Raw genomic sequence first — 13488 nt, forward strand, 5'->3', positions numbered from 1 at the left:
TAGGGTTAGGGTTAGGGTGAGAGTTAGGGTTCGATTATGTTTAGGGTTAGGGTAAGGGTTATGGTTATGTTTAAGTTGAGCATGAGGTTTAGGGTTACATTGAAGATTAGGCTTAGGGTTAGGGCTAGGGTGAGGGTTAAGTTTAGGGTTAGTGTGAGTGTAAGGTTGAGGATTAGGGTTAGGGTGAGGGCTAGGGTGAGGTTGAGGGTTAGGGTTAGTTTTAGATTAAGGTTTAGGTTTAGGGTTTGGGTTAGGGTGAGGGTTAGGTTTAGGATTAGGTTTAGCCTGAGGATGAGTGTTAGGATTAGGGTTAGGGTTAGGGTTAGGGTTAGGTTTCGGGTTAGGATTAGTGTTATTTTTAGGGTTAGGGTTAGAGTTATGGTGAGGGTGAGGGTGAGGGTGAGGGTTAGGGTGAGGTTTAGGGTTAGTGTTAGGATTAGTGTTAGTGTGAGGGTGAGGTTTAGGGTTAGATTCAGGGTTAGTTGGAGGGTTAGGCTTAGGGTTAGTTTTAGGGTTAGGGATAAGGTGAGGGTTAGGTTGAGGTTTAGGTTTTTGGTTAGGGTTAGGATTAAGATGAGCGTGAGGGTGAGTGTGATGGTTAAGTTTAGGGATAGGCTTAACCTTAAGATTAGGCTGAGGGTGAGGGTATGGGTGAAGATTAGGTTTAGGGTGATGGTTAGCATTAGGGCTAGGGTGAGGGTTAAGATGAGGGTTAGGATTAGGATTAGGTTTAGGGTGAGGGCTAGGGTGAGGGTGAGGGTTAGTGTAAGGTTTTGGCTTAGGCTTAGGTTTAGGCTGAGCATGAGCTTGAGGGTGAGGGTTAGGGTTAGGGTGATGTTTAGGTTTACAATTAGGGTGAGTTTTAGGATGAGGTTTAGGGTTAGGGTGAGGATGATGGTAAGGGTAAAGGTGAGGTTTAGGCCAAGGGTCAGGTTTAAGATAAGGGTGAGGTTTAGGGTTAAGTTTAGGGTTAGGGTAAAGGTTAAGGTTAGGGTTAGGTGAGGATTAGATTGAGGATTAGGGTTATGGTTAGTGTGAGATTTAGGGTGAGGATGAAGGTTAGGGTTAGGGTCAGGGTGATGGTTAGAATTAGGGTTAGGGTGAGGGCTAGGGTGAGGGTGAGGATTAGTGTTTTGGTTAGGTTAAGGGTGAGGTTTAGGATTAGGGTGAGGTTTAGCGTTAGTGTGAGGGTTAGTGTTATGGTTAGGGTTAGCATTAGGGTGCGGGTTATGGTTAGTGTGCGGGTTAGGGTTAGTTTTAGGGTTATTGTTAGGTTTAGGGTTAGGGTTAAGGTTATGGTGATGGTGAGGGTTAGGGTTAGGGTTAGGGTGAGGTTTAGTGTTAGGGTTAGGGTTAGAGTTAGGTTTATGATGAGGGTGAGGTTTAGGGGTACAGTTCGGGTTATGGTGAGGGTTAGGGTTAGGGTGTGTGTTAGCGTGGGGGTGACAGTAAGGGTAAAGTTGAGGGTTAGGCTGAGGCTGAGGGTTACGGTAAGGGTGAGGGTTAGGGTTAGGGTGAGGGTTAGTGTTAGCTTTAGGGTGAGGTTGAGGGTTAGATTGAGGATTAGTGTTAGGGTTAGTGTGAGGTTTAGGGTGAGGATGAGGGTTAGGATTAGGGTGAAGGCTTGGGTGAGTGTGAGGGTTGGGGTTAGTGTTAGGTTGAGGTTTAGGGTTAGGGTATTGTTTAGGGTTAGTGTGCGTGTTAGTGTTAGTGTTAGGTTTAGTGTTAAGGTGAGGGTAAGTGTTAGGGTGAGCATTAGGGTTAGGGTGAGGGTTATGGTTAGGGTGAGTGTAAGGGTTAGAGTTATGTTTATTGTTAGGGTTTGGTATAGTGTTACGGTTTCGGTGAGGGTGAGGGTGAGGGTTAGGGTTAGGGTGAGGTTTAGGGTTAGGGTTAGGGTTAGGATTAGGGTGAGGTTGAGCTTTAGGGTTAGATTTAGGGTTAGTGTTAGTGTGAGGGTTAGCGTTAGCATTAGGGTTAGTGTTACAGTGAGGGTACGTCTTAGGGTGAGGGTTTGTGTCAGGGTGAGGGTTATGGTTAGTGTGAGGGTTAGGATTGGTGATAGGGTTATTGTTAGGGTTCGGTTTAAGGTTATGGTTATAGTGCGAGTGAGGGTGAGGGTTAGGGTTAGGGTTAGGGTGAGGTTTAGAGTGAGAGTGAGGTTTAGGGTTAGAGTTAGGGTTAGGGTGAGGATTAGGTTGAGGGTTAGGGTTAGGGTTAATGTTAGGTTTAGGCTTACGGTGAGAGTTAATGGGAGGTTTAGGGTTAGGGTTAGGGTTAGGATTACGGTTAGGGTGAGGGTGAGTGTGTGTGTTAGGGTTTGGTTTAGGGTTAGGCTTAGCGTTAGGCTGAGGGTGAGGTTGAGGGTGATGGTTAGGTTTAGCTTTAGGGTTAGGGTTTCGGTGAGTTTGAGGGTTAGGATTAGGTTGAGGGTGGGGTTAGGATTAGGCTTAGGGTGAGGGTGAGGGTGAGGTTTATGTTTAGGGTTAGGATGATGGTTAGGGTTAGGATTAGTGTTAGGGTGAGTGCTAGTGTGAGGGTGATGGTTAGTGTTAGGGTGACGGTTAGGTTTACGGTTAGGGTGAGGGTTTGGATGAGGTTTATGGTTAGGAGGAGGTTTAGGGTGAGCATGATGGTAAGGGTAAAAGTGAGGTTTAGTCTGAGGGTTAGGGTTAAGATAAGGGTGAGTGTTAGGGTTAGGTTTAGTGTTAGGGTAAGGGTTAGGATTAGGGTTAGGATGAGGGTTAAATTGAGGTTTAGGGTTAGGGTTAGTTTCAGGTTTAGTTTGAGGATGAGGGTTAGGGTTAAGGTTAGGGTTAGGGTGAGGATGAGTTTTTGTGGTGTCATTAGGGTTAGGGTGAGAGTTAGGGTGAGGGTTAAGTTTAGGATTAACGTGGGGGTGCTGGTAAGTGTAAACATGAGGGTTAGGCTGAGGTTGAGGGTTATAGTGGGGTGAGATTTAGGGTTAGGTTGAGGGTTAGGGTTATGGGAAGGGTATGGGTGATAGTTAGATTGAGGATTAGTGTTAGGGTTAGTGTGAGGTTTAGGGTGAGGATGAGGGTTAGGGGTAGGGTGAGGGCTAGGGTGAGGGTGAGGGTTAGGTTTAGGTTTAGGGTGAGGTTTAGGGTTAGGGTCATGATTAGGGTTAGTGTGAGGGTTAGTGTTAGGTTTTGGGTTAGTGTTAGGCTGAGGGTAAGTGTTAGGGTGAGGGTTAGGGTCAGGGTGAGGGTTATGGTTAGGTTGAGTGTTAGGGTTTGGGTTAGGGTTATTGTTAGGTTTAGGGTTACGGTTATGGTGAGGGTGAGGGTGAGGGTTAGGGTTAGGGTTAGTATGAGGTTTAGGTTTAGGGTAAGTGTTAGTGTTAGGGTTAGGGTGAGAGTGAGTTTTACGGTTAGAGTTAGGGTTAGTGTTAGGGTTAGTGTTAGTGTGATAGTTTGGGTTAGCGTTATGCTTATGCTTAGGCTTAGGCTTAGGCCAAGCATGAGTGTGAGGTTTAGGGTTAGGGTTAGGGTGTAGGTTAGGGTTAGGGTTAAGGTGAGGTTTAGGATGAGGTTTAGGGTTAGGATTAGTGTTAGGGTGAGGACTAGGGTGAGGGTTAGGATGAGGGTTAGGATTAGGGTTAGGGTTAGTTTGACTGTGAGTCTGAGGGTCAGTGTTAGGGTTAGGGTGAGGGTGATGGTTAGGGTTTTGGTTAGGGTGAGGGTGAGGCAAATGATTAGGGTTAGGTTTAGGCTTGGGTTTAGGGTTAGGGTTAGGTTTAGGGTTAGGTTTACAGTTCGGGTTCAGGTTAGGTTTAGGCTTAGGGTTAGGCTGAGGGTGAGGGTGGGGTTTAGCATTAGGGTTAGGGTTAGGATTAGGGTTATTGTTAGTGTTATGGTTAGGGTTAAGTTTGCACTTAGATTGAGGCTGAAGGTGAGGGTTATGGTTAATGTTAGGGTTAGGGTTAGGGTTAGTGTTATTTTTAGGGTTAGGTTTACAGTTACGGTGAGATTGAGGGTGAGGGTTAGGGTTAGGGTTAGGGTGAAGTTTAGCGTGAGGTTTAGGGTTAGGGTTAGGGTGAGGATGAGGTTTAGGTTTAGAGTTAGTGTTAGGGGGAGAGTTAGCAGGAGGTTTACGGTTATTGTTAGTGTTAGTGTTAGGGGATGATGAGTGATCGGTTGAGGTTTAGGGATAGGGTTAGGTTTAGTATTAGGGTTAGGGTGAGGATGAGGGTAACCATTAGGGTGACGGCTAGGCTTAGGCTTAGGGTTAGGCTGAGGGGGAGGGTGGGGGTGAGGATTAGGGTTAGGGTGATTGTTTGCGTTAGGGTTAGTGTTACTGTTAGTGTTAGGGTTAGAGTTACAGTGAGGGTGAGGGTGAGGGTTAGGGTTAGTGTTAGGTTGAGGTTTAGGGTTAAGGTTAGGATTAGGGTTAGGGTGAGGGTGAGGTTTAGGTTAGATTTAGGGTTAGTTGGAGGGTTAGGTTGAGGTTTAGGGTTATGGTTAGGGTTAGTGTTAGGAGTAGGGTGAGTGTGAGGGTGAGGGTGAGGGTTAGGGTTAGTCTTAGGTGTAGGCTCAAGGTTAGGCTGAGTGTGAGGGTGGGGGTGAAGATTAGGTTTATGGTGATGGTTAGGGTTGGGGCTAGGGTGAGGGTTAGGATTAGGATTAGGGTTAAGGTGAAGGCTAGGGTGAGGGTGAGGGTTAGGGTAAGGGTTAAGCTTCGGCTTAGGGTTAGGCTGAGCGTGAGTTTGAGGGTGAGGGTTAGGTTTAGAGTGATGGTTAGGTTTACGGTTAGTGTGAAAGTTAGGATGAGCTTTAGGGTTAGGGTGAGGGTTAGGGTGAGGATGATGGTAAGGGTAAAGTTGAGGTTTAGGCTAATGGCGAGGGTTAAGATAAGGGTGAGGGTTAGGGTTTGATTTAGGGTTAGGGTTAGGGTTAGGGTTATGGTTAGGGTGAGGATTAGATTGAGGATTAGGGATAGGGTTAGTGTGAGGTTTAGAGTGAGGATGAGGGTTAGGGTTAGGGTGAGGGTGAGGGTTAGGATGAGGTTTAGTTTTAGGACTAGGGTTAGAGTGAGGGGTAGGGTGAGGTTGAGGTTTAGGGGTTGGTTTAGGGTTAGGGTTAGGGTGAGGGTGAGGTTTAGGGATAGAGTTAGGGTTAGGGGGAGGGTTAGGGTGAGGTTTATTGTTTTTGTTAGTGTTAGGGTTATGGGATGGTGAGGGTTAGGTTGAGGTTTAGGGATTGGGTTAGGTTTAGTATTAGGGTTAGCGTGAGGGTGAGTGTGATGGCTAGGGTGAGGGCTAGTCTTAGTCTTAGAGTTAGGCTGAGGGTGAGGGTGGGGGTGAGTATTAGGGTTAGGGTGATGGTTTGGGTTAGGGTTAGTGTTATTGTTAGGGTTACGTTTAGAGTTACGGTGAGGGTGAGGGTTCGGGTGAGGGTTAGGGTTAGAGTTAGGGTGGGGTTTAGGGTTAGGTTTAGGGTTAGTGTGAGGTTGAGGTTTAGGGTTAGATATAGGGTTAGGGGGAGGGCTAGGGTTAGGGTTACGGATAGGGTTAGTGTTAGAGATAGGGTGAGGTTGAGGGTTAGGTTGAGGTTTAGGGTTAGGTTTATGGTTATGGTTAGTTTGAGGGTTAGTGTTAGGATTAGGGTTAGTATTAGGGTGATGGTAAGTTTTAGGGTGAGGGTTTGGGTTAATGTGAGGGTTATGGTTAGGGTGAGTGTTAGGATTACGGTTGGGGTGATTGTTAGGTTTAGGTTTAGGGTTTGGGTTACGGTGATGGTGAGGTATAGGGTTAGGGTTAGGGTGAGGTTTAGGGTTTGGGTTAGGGTTAGAATGAGGGTTAGGATGAAGGTGAGGTTTGTGGTTAGATTTAGGGTAATGGTGAGGGTTAGGGTTAGGATTTGGGTTAGGGTGAGGGTGAGTGTGTGTGTTAGGGTTAGGTTTAGGTTTAGGCTAATAGTTAGGCTAAGGGTGAGGTTGAGGGTGAAGGTTTGTGTTAGGGTTTGGGTTTGGTTTAGTGTTAGGGTGATGGTTAATGTGAGTGTTAGGATTAGGGTTAGGGTTATGGTGAGTGTTAGCTTTAGGGTTAGGTTGAGGTTTTGGGTTAGGGTAAGAGTTAGGGTTCGATTAATTTCAGGGTTAGGGTGAGGTTTAGGGTTAGGGTTATGGTGATCATTAGGGTTACTGTTAGGTTGAAGGTTTGGGTTAGGTTAAGGATGAGGGCTAGTTTTAGGATTAGGGTGAGGGTTAGGATGAGGATTAGGGTTAAGATTTGTGTTAGGGTGAAGGATAGAGTGAGGGTGAGAACTAGGGTTAGTGTTAGGTTAAGGTTTAGGGTTAAGGATAGCATTAGGATGAGGGTTAGGACGAGGGTTTGGGTTACGGTGAGGGTGAGGTTTAGGTTTAGGGTGAGGGTTAGGGTTAGGGTTATGGTTAGGGTGAGGGTGAGGTTTACTGTTAGAGTTAGGGTTAGGGTGAAGCTGAGGGTGAGTGTTAGGGTTCCAGTTAGTGTTAGGTTTAGGGTGAGTGTAAGGGTCAGGGTTAGAGTGAGGGTAAGGGTGAGTGTTAGGGTTAGGGTTAAGGTTATGGGGAGGGTTAGGATGAGGGTTAGGACAAGGATTAGGGTTAGGGTGAGGGCTAGGCTGAGGGTGAGGTTTAGGGTTAGCTTTAGGGTGAGGTTTAGGTTTAGGATTAGGATTAGGGTAAGGGTTAGGGTGAGTGTGCGGGTTAGGGTTAAGTTTATGGTTAGGCTTAGGGTTACACTGAGGGTGAGGGTGAGGATTAGGGTTAGGATTAGGGTTAAGGTGAGGTTGAGTGTGTGTGTTAGAGTTAGGTTTAAGGTTAGGCTTCAGGTTAGGCTGAGGGTGAGGATTAGGGTTTGGGTGAGGGTTAGGGTAAGTGTTAGGGGGAGGGTTAGGATGTGGGATAGTGTTAGGATTAAGGTTAGGGTGAGGGCTAGGGTGAGGGAGAGGATTAGGGTTATGATTAGGGTGAGGGTGCGGTTTAGCATTAGGGTGAGGGTTAAGGTTAGTGTGAGGATTAATGCTACGGTTAGGTTTAGTGTTAGGGTGAGGGTATGTGTTAGGGTGAGGGTTAGGGTTACGGTGCATGTTATGGTTAGTGTGAGGGTTAGGGTTAGGGTTAGCATTATTGTTAGGTTTAGGATTAGGGTTACGGTTACAGTGAGGGTGAATATTAGGGTTAGTGTTAGTGTGGGGGTTAGCGTGGGGGTAATGGTAAGGGTAAAGGTTAGGGTTAGGGTGAGGTTGAGCGGTACGATAAGGGTGAGGGTTAGGGTTAGGGTTACAGTTAGGCTGAGGGTGAGGGTGGGGGTGACGATTAGGGTTAGGTGATGGTTAAGGTTAGGGTTATGGTGAAGTCTAGGTTGAGGGTAAGGGTTGGGGTTAGTGTTAGGCTGAGGTTTAGGGTTTGGGTGATGTTTAGGGTGAGTGTGAGGGTTATGGTTAGATTGAGGTTTAGGGTTAGGGTTAGGGTTAGGGTTAGGGTTAGGGTGAGGTTGAGGTTTAGGGTTAAATTTATGGTTAGTGTTAGTGTGAGGTTAGTGTTAGCGTTAGGGTTAGTGTTATGGTTAGGGTAAATCTTAGGGTGAGGGTTTGGGTCAGGGTGAAGTTTATGGTTAGGGTGAGCGTTAGGATTAGGGTTAGGGTTATTTTTAGGGTTTGGTTTAAGGTTACGGTTATGGTGCGGTTGAGGGTGAGGGTTAGGGTTAGTGTTAGGGTGAGGTTTAGGGTGAGGGTGAGGTTTAGGGTTACAGTTAGGGTTAGGGTGAGGATTGGGGTTAGGGTTAGGCTTAGGCTTAGGCTTAGGCTTAGGCCGAGCATGAGGGTGAGTGTTAGGGTTCGTGTTTGGGTGAGGGGTAGTGTTAGGATTAGGGTTAGGTTGAGGGTGAGATTTAGGGTTAGATTTAGGGTTAGTGTTTGGGTGAGGTTTAGTGTTAGAGTTAGGGTTAGTGTGAGGCTGAGGGTGAGGGTTAGGGTTAGGATTAATGTTAGGGTTAGGCTTAAGTTGAGGGTTAGGTTGAGGGTGAGGGTTAGGGTCAGGGTTAGGAGTAGGATTAGTGTTAGTGTTAGGGTGAGTGTGAGGGTTAGGGTTAGGTTTACTGATAGGCTTAGGTTTAGGCTGAGTTTGAGGGTGAGTGTTAGGGTTAGGGTGAGGGTTTGTGTTAGTGTTAGGTTAGTGTTACCGTTAGGGTTAGTGTTAAGATGAGGGTAAATCTTAGGGTGAGGTTTGGGTCAGGGTGACGGTTATGTTGCGGGTGAGGTTGAGGGTTAGGTTTAGTGTTAGGGTGAGGTTTAGGGTGAGGGTGAGGTTTAGGATTAAAGTTAGGGTTAGGGTGAGTGTGAGGGTTAGGGTTAGGGATAGGCTTAGGATTAGTCTGAGGGTGAGGGTGTATGTTAGGGTTAGGATTAGTGTTAGGGTGAGGTTTAGGATTTGGGTTAAGGTTAGAGTTAGGGTTAGGGTGAGGTTGAGCTTTAGGGTTAAAGTTAGGGTTAGGGTGAGGTTTAGGTTGAGGGTTAGGATAAGGGTTATATTTAGGTTTAGGGTTACAGTTAGAGTTAGGGGGAGGGTTAGGGTTAGGTTTAGTGTTAGGGATAGGATTTGGGTTAGAGTGAGGGTGAGTGTGTGTGTTAGGTTTAGGTATAGGGTTAGGCTTACGATTAGGCTGAGGGTGAGGTTGAGGGTGAGGGTTAGGGTTAGGGGGAGGTTTAGGTTGAGGGTTAGGGTTAGGATTAGGGTTAGGGTAAGGGATAGGGTTAGTGTGAGGGTGAGGTTTAAGTTTAGGGTTAGGGTTAGGGTGAGGTTTGTGTTGGGGTTAGGGTTAGAGTTAGGGTTAGGGTGAGGGTGAGGTTTATGGGTACAGTTAGGGTTAGGGTGCGGGTTAGCTTGGGGGTGACGGTAAGGGTAAAGTTGAGGGTTAGGCTGAGGGTGAGGGTTATGGTAAGGGTTAGGTTTAGGTTTAGGGTGAGGGTTAGTGTTCGCTTTAGGGTGAAGGTGAGGGTTATATTGAGGATTAGTGTTAGGGTTAGTGTGAGGTTTAGGGTGAGGATGAGGGTTAGGGTTAGGGTGCTGGCTAGGAAGAGGGTGAGGTTCAGGGTTAGTGTTAGGGTGAAGTTTAGGGTTAGTGTGATGGTTAGGGTTAGTGTGAGTGTTAGTGTTAGGGTTAGAGTTAGTGTTAGGGTGAAGGTAAGTGTTAGGTTGAGGGTTAGGTTTAAGGTGAGAGTTATGGTTAGGGTGAGGGTTAGGGTTAGGGTGAGGGTTATGGTTAGGGTGAGGGTTAGTGTTTGGGTTAGGATTATAGTAAGCATTAGGGTTATCGTTAAGGTTATGGTGAGGGTGAGGGTGAGCCTTAGGTTTAGGGCTAGGATGAGGTGTAGTTATAGGGTTAGGGTTAGGTTTAGTGTCGGGGTGAGGTTTAGTGTTAGAGTTAGGGTTAGGATGAGGCTGAGGGTGAGAATTAGGTTTAGGATTAATGTTAGGTTTAGGCTTAAGGTGAGGGTTAGGTTGAGGGTGAGGGTTAGATTTAGGGTTAGGATTAGGATTAGGTTTAGGGTTAGGGTTAGTGTTAGGTTTAGGGATAGGCTTAGGGTTAGACTGAGGTTGAGGGTGAGTGTTAGGTTTAGGGTGAGGGTTAGGGTTAGGGTTAGGATTAGGAATAGGTTTAGAGTTAGGGTGAGTGTGAGGGTTAAGGTTAGGTTTAGGGTTGGGCTTAGGTTTAGGCTCAGGATGAGGGTGAAGGTGAGGGTTATGGTTAGGGTGAGGGTTAGGGTTAGGGTTATGGGGAGGGTTAGGATGAGGGTTAGGGTTAGGATTAGGGTTAGAGGGAGGGCTAGGAAGAGGTTGAGGTTTATGGTTAGGGTTAGGGTGAGGGTTAGTGTGAGTGTTAGTTATAGTGTTAGAATTAGGTTTAAGCTGAGGATGAGGGTGAGGCTTAGGGTTCTGGTTAGGATTAGGATTAGGATAAGGGTTAGAGTGAGTGTGAGGGTTAAGGTTCTGGTTAGGGTTAGGCTTTGGATTACACTGAGGGTGAGGGTGAGGGATAGGATTAGGCATAGGGTTAAGGGGAGGGTGAGTGAGTGTGTTAGGTTAGGTTTAGGTTTAGGTTAAAGGTTAGGCTAAGGGTGAGGTTGAAGGTGAGTGTTAGGGTTAGGGTGAGGTTTAGGGTTAGGGTTAGGTTTAAGTTGAGAGTAAGGGTGAGGGTTAGGGTTAGTGTTAGGGTGAGGGTTAGGATGAAGTTTAGAATTAGGGTTAGGGTGAGGGCTAGGCTGAGGGTGAGGTTTAGGTTTAGGGTTAGGTTTAGGGTTAGGGTTAGGTTTAGGGTGAGGGTGAGGTTTAGGGTTAGAGTTAGTGTAAGGGTGAGGCTGAGGTTGAGGTTTAGTTTTAGGGTTAGTTTTCGAGTTAGGGTTAGGGTAACGGTTAGGGTGATGGTGAGGATTAGGGTTAGAGTTAGGATTAGGATTAGAGTAAGGATTAGGGTTAGTTTGAGGGTTAGGTTTAGGGTTAGGTTTAGGCTTAGGTTTAGGCTGAGGCTGAGGATGAGGGTGAGGGTTAGGGTTAGGGTTAGGGTGGGTTTTAGGGATAGGGTTAGTGTTAGGTTAGGGATTAGTGTGAGGGTTAGGGTTAGGGTTAGTATTACGATTATGGTGAGGGTGAGGGTGAGTGTGATGGTTAGGGTTAGGGTGAGAGTTAGGGTTCAGTTAAGTTTAGGGGTAGGGTGATTGTTAGGTTTAGGATTAGGGTGAGTGTAAGTGTTAGGGTTAGGTTGAGGGTTTGGGTTAGGGTAAGGATGAGGGTTAGTGTTAGGGTTCGTGTGAGGGTTAGGATGATGATTAGGGTTACGATTAGTGTTAGGGTGAGGGTTAGGGTGAATGTGAGGATTAGGGTTTGTTTTCGTGTGAGGTTTAGGATTAGGTTTGGGGTTAGGGTGAGGGTTAGGATGAGGGTTAGGGTTCCGGTGAGGGTGAGGGTTAGGGTTAGGGTGAGGTTTAGGGTTAGGATTCGGGTTAGGGGGAGGTTGAGTGTTAGCATTAACGTTAGGGTTAGGGTTAGGTTTAGGGTTAGGATTACTGTTATAGTTAGGGTTAGGGTTAGAGTTATGGTGAGGGTGAGGGTTAGGGTGATTGTGAGGTTTATGGTTAGATTTAGTTTCAGTTGGAGCGTTAGGTCGAGGGTTAGGGTTTGTGTTAGGGTTAAGGTTAGGGTGAGGGTTAGGTTGAGGTTTAGGGTTAGGGTTAGGGTAAGGATTAGGGTTAGGGTGAGGGTGAGTGTGAGGTTTAGGGTTAGGGTTAGGCTTAGGCTTAGGGTTAGGCTGAGGGTGAGGGTGGGGGTGAGGATTAGGTTTAGGGTGATGGTTAGGGTTAGGGTTATGGTGAAGGTTAGTGTTAGGGTTAGGGATAGACTGAGGATTAGGGTGAGGATGAGGTTTAGGGATAGAGGTAGGGTTACGGTGAGGGTTAGCGTTAGAGTGAGGGTTAGGGTGGAGTTGACGTTAAGGATAAAGGTGAGGGTTAGGCTGAGGTTGAGGTTACAGTAAGGGTGCGGGTTAGGGTTAGGGTGAGGGTAAGTGTTAGGGTGAGGGTTAGGGTTAAGGTGAGAGTAAGTGTTAAGGTGAGGGTTAGGGTTAGGGTGAGGGTTATGGTTAGTTTCAGGTTTAGGGTTAGGGTTAGGATTATTGTTAGCATTAGGATTAGGTTTACGGTTATGGTGAGGGTGAGGGTGAGGGTTAGGGTTAGGGCTAGGATGAGATTTAGGGATAGGGTTAGGGTTAGGTTTAGGGTCAGGGTGAGGTTTAGTATTAGAGTTATGGTTAGGGTGAGACTGAAGGTGAGGGTTAGGGTTAGGGTTAGTGTTATGGTTAGGGTTAGGGTGAAAGTTAGGAGTAGAGTAAGGGTTAGGGTTAGGCTTAAGTTTAGAGTTAGGTTTAGGGTTTCAGTTACGGTGAGGGTGAGTTTCAGTATTAGGGTTTGGGTGAGTGTGAGGTCTAAGGTTAGAATTAGGGTTAAGATTAGGATTATGGTTAGGGTTAGCTTGAGTGTGAGGGTTAGGGTTAGTGTTAGCCTTAGGTTTAGGCTGAGGTTTTGCGTGAGGGTTAGGGTTATGGTTAGCTTGATGGGTAGGGTTAGGGTTAAGGTGAGTTTTAGTGTTAGGGTTATGTTTAAGTTATGGTTAGGGTGAGGGTGAGGTTTAGGGGTAGAGTTAGTTTTAGGGTGAGGGTTATGGTGAGTGTAAGTTTTCTGTTGAGGGTTAGGTTAGGGGTGAAGTTAAGGGTAAACGTGAGGGTTAGGCTGAAGGTCAGGGTTACGTTAAGGTTGAGGGTTAGGGTTAGGGTGACCATTAGGGTTAGGGTTAGTGTGCGAGTTAGGGTATAGGTTAAGTGTAGGGTTAGGGTGAGGTTTAGGGTAAGGGTTAGGGTGAGGGTGAGGGTTAGGTTTAGGTTAAGGGCTAGGTTGAGGGTGAGGGTTAGGGTAAGGGTTAGGATGAGCACTAGGGTGAGGGTTAGGGTGAGGGTTAGGGTTAGATATAGGGTTAGGTTTAGGATTAGTGTTAGGTTGAGGGTGGGTGTGAGGGTTAGGGTTAGGGTTAGGATTAGGCTTAGAGTTAGGTTGAGGATTAGGGGTAGGGTTTGGGTTAGGGTGAGGCTGAGGCTGAGGATTAGGGAAAGGTTTAGGGTTAAGGTTATGCTTAGGGTTAGGCTGAGGTTGAGGGTGGTGGTTAGGATTAGAGTTAGGGTTAGCTTAGGCTTAGGTTTAGGGTTATTGTTAGTGTTACGGTTCGGGTTAAGTTTGCAGTGAGGGTGAGGCTGAGGGTGAGGGTTATGGTTAGAGTTAGGGTTAGCGTTAGGGTTAGTGTTATTGTTAGGTTTAGGGTTAGAGTTACGGTGAGGTTGAGGGTGAGGGTGAGGTTAGAGTTAGGGTGAGGTTTAGGGTTAGGGTTTGGGTTAGGGTTAGGGTGAGGGTGATATTTAGGGTTAGAGTTAGGGTTAGGTGGAAGGTTAGGGTGAGGTTTAGGGTTAGGGTTAGTGTTATGGTTAGTTTGAGGGTGAGGGTTAGGTTGAGGTTTAGGGATAGGGTTAGGTTTACTATTAGGGTTTGTGTGAGGGTTAGGGTGAGCATTAGGATGAGGGTTAGGCTTATGCTTTTGGTTCAGCTGAGGGTGAGTGTGGGGGTTAGGATTAGGGTTAGGGTGATGGTTTGGGTTATGGTTAGGGGGAGGTTTAGGGTGCGGGTTAGGGTTAGGTTTAGTGTTAGGATTAGGGTAAGGATGAGGGTTAGGGCTCGGGTTCGGGTTAGGGTTAGGGTAAGGGTGAAGTTTAGGGTTAGGGTTAGGGTTAGGGTTAGATTTATGGTGAGGGTGACAGTGCGGATGAGTGTGAGGTTTAGGGTTAGGCTTACGGTTAGGCTTAGGGTTAGGCTAATGGTCAGGGTGAGTTTTAGGGTTAGGGTGAGGGTTAGGGTTAAGGTTATGGGGGGGTTAGGATGAGGGTTAGTGTTA

Source organism: Dipodomys merriami, unplaced genomic scaffold (genome assembly GCF_024711535.1).
Source record: "Dipodomys merriami isolate MVZ:Mamm:240054 unplaced genomic scaffold, mDipMer1.0.p SCAF_77, whole genome shotgun sequence".
In the NCBI taxonomy this organism is placed as follows: Eukaryota; Metazoa; Chordata; class Mammalia; order Rodentia; family Heteromyidae; genus Dipodomys; species Dipodomys merriami.